Consider the following 17,322-nt stretch of genomic DNA (forward strand, 5'->3'; position numbering starts at 1 on the left):
GGGCATTGTGTTATCGAGTTTTAGGTAATATGCAAAATTTGCAGCTGATAAAACTTATGGGTTATCAGTAGATACCTTTTGTGATATTACAAATGAGGCAACATGAAATTTAACAGTGCCTATTGTGCCTATTCATATGATAAGGCAGCTGAAGCAACTCTTATTTACTCAGTCACGAGTGACGGCTGGGGCAGCCTGTCTTCTCGGGCAGCTAGCTCTGCACGATTGTATGAGTAGCTTGTGAACAACATATGTGAGTTAATTTTAATCGGAAGTAACAGAGGTTTGTGTGGCTTTCAGTTTGAGCCTAGCGAAGTGTTTATGTGATAGCACCATTGACATTGCTTGTGCTGCTTTCTCATTTTCCATAGTACCATAAGTGGGAAAATAAATGATTGGTTATTCACCTTCTGTTCACTAATGTTATGCAGGGTGGCTTTTATTTGACCACTCTAATAGCCTACACTCATTGTAGTGTGCGATGTATATCAGTAAATTATTATGCAAATATTCTTCTACTTTTTTCTAATGGGTGCAGTATTTTAAGATGATTATGCTTTCAGCAACTGATCTCAGCATAAAGAACACAGCCTTTACTCAATCTCTGGCTTGGTCTCTACGTCATAACTGACATTAGGGTAGCTTGTTATGGGAATGATCTCTTAAGCAAAATGAGCAGGATTGCGTACATTTGAAGTTGACCGCATACCCACCAGTGCAGAGATCGGGGATGTCATTAGGTATACAAGTGCGCTGAGATTGCTAGTACCTATGAGATGAAAGATAGTTTCTTTTTTGTTATTCAATACTCAAGATATTGCTGATGGCTCATTAGCAACCAATAGAATGGATTTTCCCTTTCATCATACTGCAAGAGGCTTACATAGTGCGTGTTAATAAATTATAAAATTTGGTTGAATATGTCTGGGTATTTACAGATAGAATGTTGCACAGTGTTGCATGAGTTATTGTCTAACTCAACAGTCTATTGGGACAACGGTCCGGTTAAGAACAATGGCATGTATGCAAGTTAGCATCAAGATATTAATAACCCATGTTTTTCCTACCATTAATGGTTTATCTGTTTAAGTGTTTCACACACAGATTGGGTTACTGCACGAAACCACAGAGCTTTGAAGTCTTCACGTACTCACTCATGTGACTTTTGAAATAAAATAGAAAGATTAAACGAGAACTTACCGTTTGAAGTTTGATCTTTATTTTTTGAGAAGTTTAAGTGAGGGATTACGTGCCCTCCACTCCCAACCCTACTTCTCATAAAGATCATTCGGTAGTTCTAAATTTGTTAATCCTTATATAGCTTAGGTCAGCAACTAGTCTGTGGTTTCATACAGCTACTTTGAAGATTTATGCACATGCAGGCTCTTCACGTAATCACTCACTTCAACCTCATAAAATAAAGATCAAACTTCAAATGGTAAGTTCTCGTTTAATCCTTCTATTTAAAAACATTTGCCAGATCATGTTGCCAACAGCAAAGCTGTGCTTATTGTTGACCACAATGGCAAGAATGAACTTAACATCTGCTAATGTTGAACTGTTAATAAATGGTGCTCTGACCCTACATCAGAATGTGGCACAAGAAGTGCCTTGGGCAACATATGGGGTGGGATATGCCCTAGCAACAAAACATTTTCAGAGCCGATGATGCCTCCTGGCTGACTCAAAAGTAAAGTTTAACAACATTTTGACATTCAAAAATAATCAAGAAGCCTTAACATTTTTAATGCAAGAAGGCAATGCATTAGTTAGAGTCATAGAGTCATAGAGTTATAACCCTTCGGCACAACTTGCCCATACTGGCCAAAATATCCCAATTGCAATTATTAAGTTAGGTTCAAAATACAACTGAACCAATGCATTGCCTTCTTGCAGCTATTCCTTTTTATTTATATGAAAACATTCATCCGTTTAAGAATGGGTCTGAACTGGTTTGGGATTTTCACAAGAATAGCTCATCATGAATGCTAGGCTATTAAGTGAAGTTTGCCACCAGTACAAGACTCCACGACAATCTAATATAACAATGCAGTTTGCAAATTCCTATTAATCCCATCTGTAGAGGGGTCGCGACCGAAACGTTACCTATCCATGGTCGACAGAGATGCAGTTTGACCTGTTGAGTTACTCCAGAACTTTGTATCCTTTTGTGTATTAACCAGCATCTCCGGTTACTTGTTTCTACATTCTCCCATTAAAGAACATTCACCAAATTTAGGACTCAAATTTACACGGGGAACCTGAACTTGGTGACTTGGCAGAAATGATGTAGAGAAATGCCATTATTTTCCAATAATTTCCAGTAGGTCAGATACCATCGAAGGTATCAATTCCTTGTGACTCCATGGCTAAATATTCTGTGAAGCTATGTCGAAACATATTGGTTTCATTTTTAGTCCATCTCTACACCTCACTCATTTCCTTCATCTTCATCTACTTCTTTCCATTTTGCCAAGTGTAAATGCATACTTACTTTAAACATTGTAACAAATTAAACTTGTCTTTCTTGGCTTCTTTCTGAAAAAAACAACGTTAGCTTATTTCACAAATTATCTGGGGATATCATGTATTAAATGACTTCAAGAAATCGTCCATGAACACAAACATTCTAAATTGCTTTAGTAATTGTTAATTTAGGATCTACCAAATGTTTCATCCTTTGAAGAGCAGCATATGTATTATTTCATCATTTGTTTTGAGACATTTACCAGCAGCTTTAGATCAAGTTATTTGTAAAGCCTTTTGAAGATTAAAAAAGTCATTCAGGTGAAAAGAATAATTAACTTGTTTATCAGGCTGTTATGAAAAACAAAATAAAAATGGTGGCATCAATGCAAATTCTGTTAGTAAGACTGTTATCTGCACTGATAGATTTCCTTTATCATCAATGTGTAAGAGGCAAAGTATATCAGTGGCAAGCTGGAAGGGAGGGTAGTGATGGGATTGAAAGTGCGGGGAAAAAATACAGATTCTGTAAATCTAAACAGAAAAGAAAATCAGAAAGTGTTGGAAATACTCAGCAGGTCAGCATGGTGGTGCCACGGTAGAGTTGCTGCGTTACAGCGCTTGTGGCGACGGAGACCCAGGTTGGATTCAGACTACGTGTGCTGTCTGTATGGAGTTTGTAGGTTCTCCGCGTGGGTTATCTCCAAGATCTTAGATTTCCTCCCACACTCCAAAGACGTACAGGTGTGTTGGTTAATTGGCTTGGTGTATGTGTAAATTGTCCCTAGTGTGTGTAGGGTAGCATGAGTGTGCGGGGATTGCTGGTTGTCATGGACCCGGTGGGCCGAAGGGTCTGTTTCTGTGTTGTATCTCTAAACTGAACTAAAGGTCAGGCAGCATTTTGGGAACGAGAAGCAGAGTTCAGGTCTGGAACACTTTGTCAGAACTGGGGGAAAAATTGAGACACAAGGGACTTCAGATGCTGGATGTTTGTGCAAAATACAAAGTGCTGGAGGAGCTCAGCAGGTCAGGCAGCATCTGTGGAGGGAATAATGGTCTTTTGGGCAAGTGATAGATGGATAATTCCTTATCTGATAATCCCCTCACCTGTATCCACCAATTATCTGTCATGCTTTGACCCACCCTCACATCTTTTCCAGCTTTCTCCCCTCTACTACAATCCGTCTGAAGTAGAGTTCCGACACAAAACATAATAAATTCATTCCCTCCACAGATGCTGCCTGACCCACTGTGTTGATTAAACACTTTATGTGTGGAGCAAAAGTTAGCATGCAGAGGAGAAGGTAGATATCTCTGAGAACAAATGGGTTAATGTAGCAATTAGAAATCTGTGTGCTTTATGCCGTTAATAGTAGGACTGAAGGACATGTCCATAAAGACAGACTACAATAATATACAGAAACATGGTGACCTGATAACAAGTAGATAATTGTCTGAAATGACACATTCTGATACAGACAGGAGAGTGCAATGTATCCATATTTTTGGTATTTGATACTGAATTTGGAAGGCTACAACCTGCCCAACAAAAGAAGAGTTATAACAAAGGAACCAGCAGTGAACACACTTTCACCTTCCAAGCCATCAACATGTAGCAGAAGGTACACAAAATTGCTGGAGGAACTCAGCGGGTGCAGCAGCATCTATGGAGCGAAGGAAATAGGCGACGTTTCGGGCCGAAACCCTTCTTCAGTCTGAAGAAGGGTTTCGGCCCGAAACGTCGCCTATTTCCTTCGCTCCATAGATGCTGCTGCACCCGCTGAGTTCCTCCAGCAATTTTGTGTACCTTCGATATTCCAGCATCTGCAGTTCCCTTTTGAACAACATGTAGCAGAAGGCAGATTTGAGATTATTTTTCTCCACCTAATCTATGGGTTGAGAAACCCCTATCTCTACCATGTGTGGCTAGTTTCGAATTGCAGAGACAGATTTTTCCAGTGTAATAGTAAGATTAAACGAAAACTTACCAGTTTGAAGTTTGATCTTGATTTTATGAGGAGTTACGATGAGCGAATACGTGAAGAAGGCCGTCATCCCACTTGGCGCGTCATACTTCAAAGCAGTGGTGTGGAATCACAGAAACAAGTAGTTGACCATGAACATAGTAAGATTTTGAGAACTGGAATTACCATATGACCTTGATAATATGAGGGTGGGAGTGGTGGGCACGTAACCGCTCATCGTAATTCCTCATAAAATCAAGATCAAACTTCAAACTGGTAAGTTCTCGTTTAATCTTACTATTTTATTTCGGAGTCACGTGAGTGACTACGTGAAGATTTCAAAGCTCTGTGATTTCACGCCGGAACCGAATCCATGCGTAACACACTGCTTGAAGTGACCATGGATGAGTGAAAAAAGATTCATGCATTCAGACATGACTTGGTTTGTTATGCTGATGCTTGATCATCCAATGAAAATAATAGCGGCCCCTTTCATCCAGAGGAAACTATTAACAAGTCAAAAAATTTAGTTGACAAATACCCCCGATTTGGCAACGGTTGTATTAAAAATTGGTAAAGTATGTTCGTTTGACCATCCTGCAGCTGCTAGGATGTGGGCCAAAGCAAATGTACAGTATATAAACCTTATGAGCTGATGTGGTAGAAGCCCCGGTGGAGTGCGTGTTAAAATATTAGTATTGACTCCTGCATTCACCAAACTCCCGTTTTACCACATGAAGATGGTAGAACTACTTCTTATGAAATTTATATATATATTACTAAAAGTCTGATCTTGACCGTCTTTGGCACACTGTGCTGCGATTTCTGAGAGAACGCCGCAACCTACGGCCGTCATGTTTGGCCACCTTGATCAGAGCCCACGTTTGCCTTCCTGGACCAGAGTATTGTTCCCATCGATGAAAAATCAGAGAGAAATTAATGTTTATAAAAAATTCACCATTCTCTCTGCTGCCCCTGCTAGAGGGAGGGGTAGGGACTATAAAACCAGGAAGTCGCGTGCCTCAATCAGTCTCTGCAAGCTGGAGGGCACTCTGAGTTCTGAATGACACTGAACAAATGTCTACACAACTGTGAGTAAGTACCCTTAATGTGGTTTGAAAATGAAAATATGGATAGTTTGAAATAAAAAAGCACTGCCTGCAAATGGTTGTTTGGGGGGTTTGGGTTGAAGTAAAAAGGCACTCTCTTTCTCTCTCCCCTCCGCTCCCTCCCCACCTCTCTCTCTCCCTATCCTTCTCTCTTTCTCTCTCTCTCCCCCCCCCTGTCTCTCTCCCTTTTTCTCTCTCTCTCTCTCTCTCTCCCCCCTCTCTCTCCCCACCCTCTCCTCTCCCCTCCCCCGCTCTCCTCCCCCCTCTCCTCTCCCCCCATCCCCTCTCCCCCCTCCCCTCTCCTCTCCTCCCCCCCTCCTCTCTCCACCCCCCTCTCTCTCTCCCCTCCTCCCCTCCATCCCCTCCCTCTCTCCTCCCCCCCTCTCCCCACTCCCCCCCCTCTCCTCTCCCCCCTCTCTCTCTCCTCTTTTCTCCACCTCCTCCCCTCCATCCCCACCGCCACCGTCCCTCCCCTCAACCCCCCTCCCCTCCACCCACCCCCACCCCCTTCCCTCCACCCTCCCTCCCCCTCCCTGCTCCCCACCTCTCCCCCTCCCATCACCTCACCCCCCTCTCGGCACACACTCTCTCCCCACCCCCTCCCCCCCTCTCTCCCCCCTCTCTCCCCCCTCCCCGTCTCTCCTCTCCCCCCCGTCTCTCCTCTCCCCCCTCTTTCCTCCCCCTCCCTCTCTCTCCCCTCCTCCCCTCCATCCCCTCCCCCTCCTCCACCCTCCCTCCCCTAAACCCACTACCCTCCACACCCCCTACCCTCCACCCCCCCCTATGCGTCAGTAGACAGTGTGGTTATGGGGTAAAAGGAGCAAATTAATAATATTAATATAATATCAAGGGGGGTAATTAGCGTGAGTACGGGGGGGATACTTAGTGTGTGTGATGCTGCATGCCGCATCCCCCCCCCCCCCCACAACCGCACGTTGGGGTAACAAACCCAACGGGTCTGCACTTGGTCTGGTATATATATATTTCTTCCACAAAACATTGTTTTGTTTGGAGCCTTTGAGGCTCTAAGTCATCTAGACGTGTTGTGAATGTGCGACCACACATTCCCAAAGGTCCATCAAGTATGCCATGAAACTGTTTGTACCTCACGCCTGGTTAGCTCTATTGAGAGCTGGCTTGAGATAAGGATGTAGCTGGAGCCCCCTGCTGAAGTAATGTTAACATTACGTCATGTCCCATACTCCCATATTATTGGGCCTGGGAGAAACTTGTGTTAAGATATCCTATATAATTCTGGATATCAGAGGGTGAGGCCCGACAGAGTGGGTTCCACTTGCTGCAACAAATATGATGAGAAGCAAGTTTGCACCGTTTAATGGCACTGTAAACTGAGTATTGTCAAAGACTCATAAGAAATAAACTCTAGGACATCATTGTTTCGTGCTGTATAGCATGTAACATGTGTATTCAGCTAAAACCGTTTCCCATCTGCTGAAGTGGAGATGTCCTGCCTCTTTTTGGTGCTATCCTGCATTCTGCAGTGAGCACTCCGCGGATTTGTCTGACAACCCGCGGCGCAGGATATCGTCTCGGAGTCTTCAAGTCAATGACGTGATGTATCATGCAGACGCTGGTCTCCCGAGTCACAGGCTGTACCAGCAAGTTTTATGCTTTGAATTACCATATAGGTTCTATATAATTCCCTATATTAGCGGGATTCATGGCTGCATATGTCAGTCAGGCAGATTGAGGCCTGAAGCGGTGTCTTGCTGGATAAATTGCAAAACCCCACTGCCACTGTATGCCACATGTTTTGCAGCTGGTAAATAAGCCTGTATGTAAATATATCGATATTCAATGTTCCATCGAGCCAAAATGACATTAAATACTTTGTGGTCTAACATCCATCCTGTGTTTCATAGATTTCACATGAGATAGTAGTTTAAAAAATACGATTAGGTAAATATCACAGGATATTTAAACTTCATAGCACCCATGTGACTAACATATGCCACCCCCATAGTGTATCAACTTGGAGTTGAGCATGCAGGTTGTGCATATTCTTACAATAACCTTTAACGTAATAGAATGCACCGAGTTATAGGTAGTTGATACCAATTACTGAAAATTGGTAATTTATGCAACCCGCATCCGCCTCCGTAACTGGAGATGGCATACCATACTTCTCATCTTTGAGCACTAGTATTAATTTATAATACTAAGTATACCCGATCAAAAATACTGGAGCAATGCTGAATACTGCCACCATCGTGATTTCGGTAGCTTCAGCTGAGAATAGCATAGGTTTATTTGTAATGAGCTATATGGTACTAGAGGTTAATTCTTTGCATGTTTTAACTTCAGGTAATGCAAAGCCCAATTTGTACCGCTGATACACAGCTGCTAAATTGTCAACTACATCTTGATGAATAGAAAGCTGCTTAATAACCAACTAGGTTGTTACAGGCTTCTGTTAATTGCATCTCTTGCTCCAGGATGGAATCCCTTGATAGTTGATAGTTAAATGTAGTCCCAATAATCAGTAGTTCTGATTGGTATCAACTTAAATTTAGCTGGATGGGTGGGACCCTGATTCTTCAAATATAGTTTGGGCCTATAACAGTTAATTTTTAGCAAAACCCAGCATTAACATATTCCAGATAAATGATAACTAATGGTCTTGAGCTCTGAGCAGCCCAAGCTCCGTTTGGAAAATTGGTAAATAAACTGGGAACTGTAGCTAGCCTATGTTGCAAGGCTTTAACTATTAATATAGCCCCTTCCAGGTAAATTTCAAATATCTCTGGCGATTCCAGTGAATGGGAAACTGCATAGCATGCATCTTTGAGATTGATGCTTGCCATAAAGCTCCTATAAAACAGTTGTTAGACCGTAACAAAAATTTACTATTCTGAAAGTCTGTACTGCACATATGAGTTAAACCTGGATTAAGTGACATCCTCCATCTGTCACCTGTCCTGAAAGGCAATCCTGCCTATAATACTGGGCCTGCCTCGAAGACAACTCTGGTCCGAATTCCAAGTCTGCTTGGAACCTATGTATGTTGTGCAGTAAAAATAATCACATATTATTATCTGTTTTTTAAAACCAGATCTGAAACTCATGTTGTTTTTCATTGTCATTTTGAACAAAAACACAAGAGTAAAAATTACCAACATGTAACTGGTCCACAATCCCTTGTTTCAGTAAACCCACCAACCTCCATGGCTACCGGTGGTCTTGTGGTAAGCCCAAAGGCCCCTGATGCGGGTTCCTTTTCTCTCCTTGATTGGGAGTAGGACGGGTAGGGAGTGTGGATTCCATGTTTCTCCTGACCCCTGCTTGGGTCTTGGTCTGAAACCACATCATACTGAGCCTGCCTTGTAAGACAATTCTGGCCATAACTCTGAGTCTGCCTTGAAAGACGACTCTGATCATATTTGCGTGCCCAGCTTTCAAGCTACCACCGGCTTCAGTGAACCGCTTACCCCCTATGGAGGTGTGGGGTGTGTTGTCGCCTACTGATGAATATTTCCTTGTCGGTGGTACCTTGATTGGTCCGACAGCTGTTGCTTCCTTCTTCTGGTCTTACCTGAAGAGAGGATTCGGCGGCTGGTTTTTCCAATGTTCCCTTGCCGGTACTTGTAGCGTGAGAACTCTGGCCTCTTCCGGGTATTCTGCCAACAGTTAGAGACCAACTCTTCTGGCAGCAAACCCTTTGTTTGCGAGCACTCTTGAGGCCATATGCATGTGCTTCAGTATGTTCATACTTTAAATTTGAGATCAGTTACCTACTGATCACTCGCACTCCCCTCCACTGAGAGTGAGATTTGTAGGCAGCCCTGAAAACAGGTGCTGCCACAGGCCCCTGAGGATACCTGCGCTGACATGGCCCCCTCCAGCGGACCTATATCAGGTTCTTGCTTTGGGTCAGACTGAAACTGACCATGGATGCTCCTCTCTTCAGAGCAGGAGACATTTGTACAGCCCTGAAACAGGTGCCGCTGCCTGTGGGTTCTCCATAATACCCGGGCTGATAACTCCCTCCTTTGGAGTATATCATTGTGGAGCACTTCTCCATCAGGTGCTCCATGTGGGTTTTGAACGTTTAAACACGTTACCCATGAAGGAGGTTATCCTCTCCATCCGGAATCCTCCTGGCCCGACTAGTTTGCGGGTTTTCTCCTTGTGCTCCCTTCCTCAGAGCGAGAGATCAAATAGTGTCTAACCCTCCAATTGGGTTTGCCTAGGTACTCCTGGCCCGTTTTGCTTTTAATGAATGGGCCTCTTCCCTACACTCCTCTCCACAGAGAGGAGATATAATTTAATGGCTAACCCTCCAAACGGGTTTGCCTAGGGTCTTCTGGCCCATATGTTTAAATGCATGGGCCTTTTCCCTGCAATCCCCTCCGCAGAGAGGGAGATACAATTTTCCTGACCAACCTTTAAAGGCTGTCTAGGTGCTGTTGGCATCAGTCCGACACTGCTGGCTCCATTGCCAGTGATTCGTGAGGCGAATTTTGACCGCCACCCGCACTGCCGCGGTCTCTGTAGCGGGTCCCGCGGTCTCTGTAGCGGGTGCCGCGGTGCCGCTCCATTTCCGGGTATCCCCGAGGTCATGACCGGGATTCCCTATCCGTGGCTGGGATTCCCGCGGTCCATAGAGTTACCCGCGGCCCGTCCGGACTTCGCCCCCACTCCAGCAGGCAAACTCTGAAAATTAGTTTCCTGCAAAACAAAAGCAATTCCAGAGGCAAGTTTAAAAACTTACCTTGTTGGTGAAAACTTACCGCTGGACAGCGCGAATGCTGCCGCCAGTCGGCTCGTTTGCGCAAAGCGAGTCAACGTAATGACGCGCCAAGTGGGATGACGGCCTTCTTCACGTAGTCACTCACGTGACTCCGAAGTAAAATTCAAGTGAGTCACCACATCAGGACACCGCCACTGGTGGAGTGGGGTGACAGATTTAACGGCATCTATCGCTTATCATTTACAGGAAGCTAATACAACTGATTTATCACAAAATGCTGGAGTAACTCAGCAGGTCAGGCAGCATCACTGGAGAAAAGGAATAGGTGACGTTTTTGGTCGAAACCCTGAAGAAGGGCCTTGACCCGAAATGTCGTCTATTCCTTTTACGCAGAGATGCTGCCTGACCCTTTGACTTACTCCAGCATTTTGTGTCTATCTTTGGTAAAAACCAGCATTTGCAGTTCCTTCCTATACAACAGTTTTACAAGTTTGATTTGATTACTGATTTATTTTGTATTACATTTGAAAGGGACAAAAATCACATACCAATATGCTGAGTTGCTAAAATTGATCCAAAACTGGCTTGGTCAAAGAAGTCAGAGGGTAATGTTGGAGAGGTTTTTCAGACTGGAGGTTCCACAAGAATCAGTGCTGGAACCTCTGTTTATAATATATATAAATTATTTAGATGACAATATATGTGATTTGTTTAGTAAGTTTCCTGATGACACAATAATTGGTGGAATGTGAAATTTGTTGGAAGTAATGTTACAACTGTATAACACTTTAGTTAGACCATATTTGGAGTATTGTGTGCTAGGAAGAATGTGGGATGCCTTGGTGGGGTACAAAAGGGTTCACCAGAGGTTGCTTGGAGTGGAATGTATTTACTATAAGGAGAGGATGGACAAACCTGAATTGTTTTCTCTGGAGCGTCAATGACTGAGGGGTAAGCTGAAAATACTATTAAACATTATGAGAGGCATATACTGTATATAAGGTAGATAGTCAGAGTTTTCCCCTGGGTGGAAATGTCAAATATTCACACAGGATTAGTTTGGATTGTCATTAAGGTTGTGACATATGTGGTGAGCTGAAAGGCCTGTTCCTGTGCTGTACTGTTCAAAGTTCTATAATGCTGAAGTTAAGATTTGTCGCTACCACAACTTTGACAGTAACCACTGATATTTTATATGTACATTTAAGTGCTGGAATGTGGAAGATGCTTTGAAGATAGATATATACCAGTGCTAGCTTTTAGATTCAGTTCTACAAGAAAACTTTTAATGGGATAACTAGACAAAGTGGGACCAGTTGGATCCCATTCCCCCAACGCAATATTCCACCACTCACCCATGGCCCCCAGCTGCGCAGGTGCAGCTGACGGGTTCCCGTTGTGCAGCCCCCAATCCCATTGGGTGAATCAAATTGGCAGGGGTGCTGAGGAAGAGGATTTCTTGGAATGTATGCGGGATAGTTTTCTAAACCAACATGTAGTGGAACCAACGAGAGCCCAGGCTATTCTAGACTGGGCATTGAGTAATGAGGAAAGGTTAGTTAGCAGTCTTGTTGTGCGTGGCCTCTTGGGGAAGAGTGACCATAATATGGTTGAGTTCTTCATTAGGATGGATAGTGGCATTATTAATTCAGAAACAAGGGTTCTGAACTTAAAGAAAGGTAACTTCGAGGGTATGAGACGTGAATTAGCCATGATAGACTGGCAATTGATTCTTAAAGGGTTGACGGTTGATGTGCAATGGAAGGCATTTAAAGACTGCATGGATGAAATACAACAATTGTTCATCCCAGATTGGCAAAAGAATAAATCAGGGAAGGTAGTGCATCCGTGGATAACAAGGGAAATCAGGGATAGTATCAGAACAAAAGAAGAAGCATACAAATTAGCCAGAAAAAGCAGCCTACCAGAGGACTGGGAGAAATCCAGAGTCCAGCATAGGAGGACAAAGGGCTTAATTTGGAAAGGGAAAATAGATTATGAAAGAAAACTGGCAGGGAACATGAAAACTGACTGCAAAAGTTTTTATAGTTATGTGAAGATAAAAAGATTAGTTAAAACAAATGTAGTCAGAAACAGGTGAATTGGTCATGGGGAACAAGGTCATGGCAGACAACTTGAATAACTACTTTGGTTCTGTCTTCACTAAGGATCTGCCGGAAATAGCAGCGGACCGGTCGTCAAATGAGATGGAGGAACTGAGTGAAATCCAGGTTAGCCAGGAAGTGGTGTTATGTAAATTGAATGGGTTAAAGGTCGATAAATCCCCAGGGCCAGATAAGCTGCATCCCACAGTACTTAAGGACGTAGCCCCATAAATAGTGGATGCATTAGTGATAATTTTTCAAAACACTTTAGATTCTGGAGTAGTTCCTGAGGATTGGAGGGTAGCTAATGTAACCACACTTTTTAAAAAGGGAGGGAGAGTGAAAACTGGGAATTACAGACCAGTTAGTCTAACATCGGTAGTGGGGAAACAGCTAGCGTCAGTTATTAAAGATGGGATAGCAGCACATTTGGAAAGTGGTGAAATCCTTGGACAAAGTCAGCATGGATTTATGAAAGGTAAATCATGCCTGACAAATCTTATAGAATTTTCCGAGGATGTAATTAGTAGAGAGGATAAGGGAGAACCAGTGGATGTGTTATATTTGGACTTTCAGAAGGCTTTCGACAAGGTCCCACATAAGAGATTAGTACACAAACTTAAAGCACATGGTATTGGGGGTTCAGTTTTGATGTGGATAGAAAACTGGCTGGCAGACAGGAAGCAAAGTGTAGGAGTAAACTGGTCCTTTTCAGAATGGCAGGAAGTGACAAGTGGGGTAATGCAAGGCTCAGTGCTGGGACCCCAGCTATTTACAATATATATTAATGATTTGGACGAGGGAATTGAATGCAACATCTCCAAGTTTGCGGATGACACGAAGCTGGGGGCAGTGTTAGCCGTGAGGAGGATGTTAGGAGGCTGCAAGGTGACTTGGATAGGCTGGGTGAGTGGGCAAATGCATGGCAGATGCAAAGGGATCAGGGGGTATGGAGAGAAGGCAGGTACAGGATACTGAGTTGGTTGATCAGCCATGATCATATTGAATGGCGGTGCAGGCTCGAAGGGCCGAATGGCCTACTCCTGCACCTAGTTTCTATGTTTCTATGTTCCTATGTGATTTGGAACATGGGGGTATTACTGGGCAGGCATGGCTGACGGGCATGGCAAGTGGAAAAAGGGATTTATTAAACAAAATGTGAATAACACTTAAAATATAACAACTATTTAAAAATTAAAGTAGATTTATTCAGTTCTTTCTTGTTACGTCTCTTGTTCCCTTCTGTTTTGTGTTCTTTCTCGTTGATCCTCAACATGTTCAGTTATTTCTTGTTGCGTCTCTTGTTCACTTCTGCTGCTCACTGCGTCCCAATGTCTCTTTGCTGTTGATGAAATAAAAGACACACAATTTTAATATAGAGACATTATTGAGTGGTCAAACTTTAACTTGAAGAAAATCTGAGAATTTACTTTAGAAGTCATCGTTCAATCAAGCACGCATTTAATGACACCATTCTTGGTTGATGTTCCATCCTTCAGGAAAACTTTGACAATTTCCTTCGCCTTTCCTCGGCATGGAGCCACATACAATTGTCCATGCTGAAATACCGGTTTCTCAAGGTATATCAACACCTTCTCCATGGTTTGTCCTTGCGCTTTATGGATCGTCATTGCAAAACTTGACTGAATCGGGAATTGGCTCAGCTGAAATGGAATGTCTTCGCCTTCTATCAAATTGAGCGTTATCCGAGAAAGCACAACAATCTCAACTTTGAAGGCTCCCATGTTGATCCTTGCAATGATCAGATTATTGTTAGCTCTTCCACAATCATCCTCATTCCATTACATAGCCTTGGGGGTTTCAACTTTCTCATTAACATGATTGGAGATCCTTTTTTTCAACTCCAATTTGTGTGGTGGTAATCCAGAGATCTCGAGTCAATTGAGGAATTCTGTTGGGAAGTGAGTTGCATTAGTTCCCTCAGTCACAGCATTGAAAGAAAAGTACTCCTTAATGATTCCAGGGAAGCGTCTCATACATGTAGAATTGATGCTTCTCATCGTATCGTTGTGCGTATTTCAGCTTGCACAAATCTGTCAAAATGTTATGGTCTTGGCTTACTCGCTTCGTCAAGCCACAGCAAGCCACGGCAGGCCTCTTCTGATATTCCACAGTTGAGAGGAAAGCTATACAGTTGTCAAAGAGGCCATGTGTTCCAGTAAAGTACTTTATTTTCAGATCGAATACTCTTGCAATCAAGTCTGGTCTATCACATGGCTGCTGATTGTGAAAAAGACACTGTCGCATCTCGCTTCACTTCGGATTGCAACTCATCGTAATAAAGAATTAAGCATTGCCATACTTCCGAACGTACATCATCACATCCTGGCAACATTCCATCATGTATTTCAATCCACCGACAAATGTTGAGGAGAGGATGATGCGCTTTCCGTTTTCCAAATCATCATTATCGTTTAATGCATCTGTGATGCCTCTGTATGTTGTTGATCTCAACGATGCTTGATTCATGCAAATATAATTGAGCCTATCACTCAATCTCAGCTGCCATATCAACGACATATTGTTGAAAGAGTCGTCCTCCTCTCAAAAGGTGGTTTTATTAATTATCATGATTAATGATCCTATAGGCATAATATCGCATTGCTGCCAATTTCTTGCTGCTACTCATTTGGAGTTAGTGATGCCAAGAAAAGGACGTATTGGAAACTATCATATGACCTATGAGACTCTGAAATGATATGCAGACCTCCTCCTCTTTCTTTCAAGAAAATGTGCCCTGATGTTGCCTCAGGGTCATTATCGTGGCATTATGATGGCAACTTAGTTGGTAATTTGCGTGTTAAACCGCCTTTCATGTTGCAAAGCTGGCCGACGATATGGATGAATGACAATTGATGCCTCTGGTAAACCTCCAATTCTTTCCTTTGCCATTTTAAGTGATTTAATGTAAGGGCTGTTTGGTCTTATCATGTTTTCAAGCATTGCAACAATTTCCCTTTGAATACCAGCATTTACCATGCAGTATACTTATTCGCAATTCAATGCTATCTTGTGGTTTCATAAAATAGATCAGCAAGAATCAACTTTGCTGGCCTAGGTGTGGCTTCAATGAACCAAGGTAATGATGAATCTGGCCTTGAATGTTAACTGAAGGATTCCATCCAGGTGGCACCACTTCCTTGGCACCGAATGACGTCAGTTGAAAGAGACAGTTGTATAGCGCCACCACAACTCTCCATGCTCAGAACCGGCCAGCTCCACGATGGTAGGTCCGCAGCTCCGCCGGCTCCGTGACTTGAGCCCCAGGTCGTTCCGGTTGGAGGCCGCTCCACGGTGCTAGGCCCCAACGACAACGGAGACCCGACAGGGAAAAGGTCGGGTCCCCGTGCAGGGAAGAGATTTAAAAGTTTCCCCTCACCCACCCCCCGCCCCCCACACATACACATTTAAAAACCCACTACAAACTATACCCTCAACGGGACAAAAAAATAAAAAAAAGACAGACAGACTGCAGAGGCCGCTGCACCTAGGTGTAGTGAAATTCTTCTTGCCAATGCAGCACATAAAGAAAGAATACTGACATAACAGTAATAAAGAAATGTAAACATAAAAAGATCCCCCCACAATGGTTCCCATTATGAGGGAAGGCACAAAGTCCAGTCCCCATCCCATGTCCACCCATAGTCGGGCCTATTGAGGCCTCCACAGTTGCCTTTACGGAGGCCCGATGTTCCACGTCGTTCTCGCCGGGTGTTGGTGCTCCGGCGTCGGGAGAATCTTCTCAGCGGCATGGGAACCCTGGAACAGCAGCTTCCCTTACCGGAGACCGCAGCTTCCGAAGCCAACAAGGCCGCGCCGGAAGGAGCTTCACCACTGGTGATCTCAGCGAGAGATCCCAGGCTCCCGATGTTAAGTTTGGCGCCGCAGCCCGCAGCTGGCCGCTCCACAGACCCGCAGCTTCGCGATGTTTTTCTCGGCGGTCTTCAGCTCACCGGAGCTCCAGCGCGGCGACCCGGGCAAGGCATCGCCCGCTCCGCTCCACGATAGCGCTGTGCCGCCGCCGAAGCCGAGGCTCTGGGCGGTCCCCTCAGGAAATGCCGCTCCAGGCCCGCTGGTAGGCTGGTAGGACGGGTCGAAATTGCAGCCCGGAGAAAAGCTGCCTCTCCGACCAGGTAGGGACCCTGAAAAGTAGTTTTCCCCTTCCTCCCCCCCACCCCCCACATAAAAAAGACTCGAACTCCAAAAACAAAACACTAAAACTCACTAAAAATAAATAAAGAGTGAAAAACTAACAGCTGCAGGCTGGGAAGCCATACCGCACAGGACGGCGCCCCCTATCTGCAGCAGCAGCTGGTTGTGAGGCGTAGCAGACAACCAGCAAGCTTGAGCCGGAACAGCGACCAATCGGGCGTCGGACGGTAGGTCGGAGCCAATAAATCGATCCCACGGGGGGCGGGAGGAACCAATCAGGACTGCCAGACACCATGTGGGGGGGGCTGGTATGGAGGGACGCTGTCAATTTGCATGACTGACGGGTCACCGGTGGTTTGCGTGACTGCCGCTTCACCACCGTTTTTATCAAAAATGAATAAAAGTGCCGTTTAGTGTAGTGTAGCCTAAGCACATGTAGCTGTAGGGGATTTTTATCTCAGAATGAAATGAATGTGAATGAAAAGCGGGATTTTTTAATGTAAATTCATTTGTGATCGCATTGTGAAGTCATTGTGAGGTGGAATGCTGCTTTTATGTAAATGAGATCCAATTGTGATGTCATTGTGGGGGTGGAAAACTGCTGACAGAGAGGGGGAAACATGTTTATTTTAAGTTATTTTTTTTAGTTCTTGTACCATATATATACTATAAACCCGTTGGGCCCCGTTTCCCCAATGCAATATTCCAGCACTCACCCATAGCCCCAACTTCGCAGGCATGGCTGTTGGGTTTCCATTGTGACACCAGAGAATCTCGTTGTGACGTGAGTCACG

This window comes from Amblyraja radiata, chromosome 6 (assembly GCF_010909765.2).
Source record: "Amblyraja radiata isolate CabotCenter1 chromosome 6, sAmbRad1.1.pri, whole genome shotgun sequence".
Lineage (NCBI taxonomy): Eukaryota > Metazoa > Chordata > Chondrichthyes > Rajiformes > Rajidae > Amblyraja > Amblyraja radiata.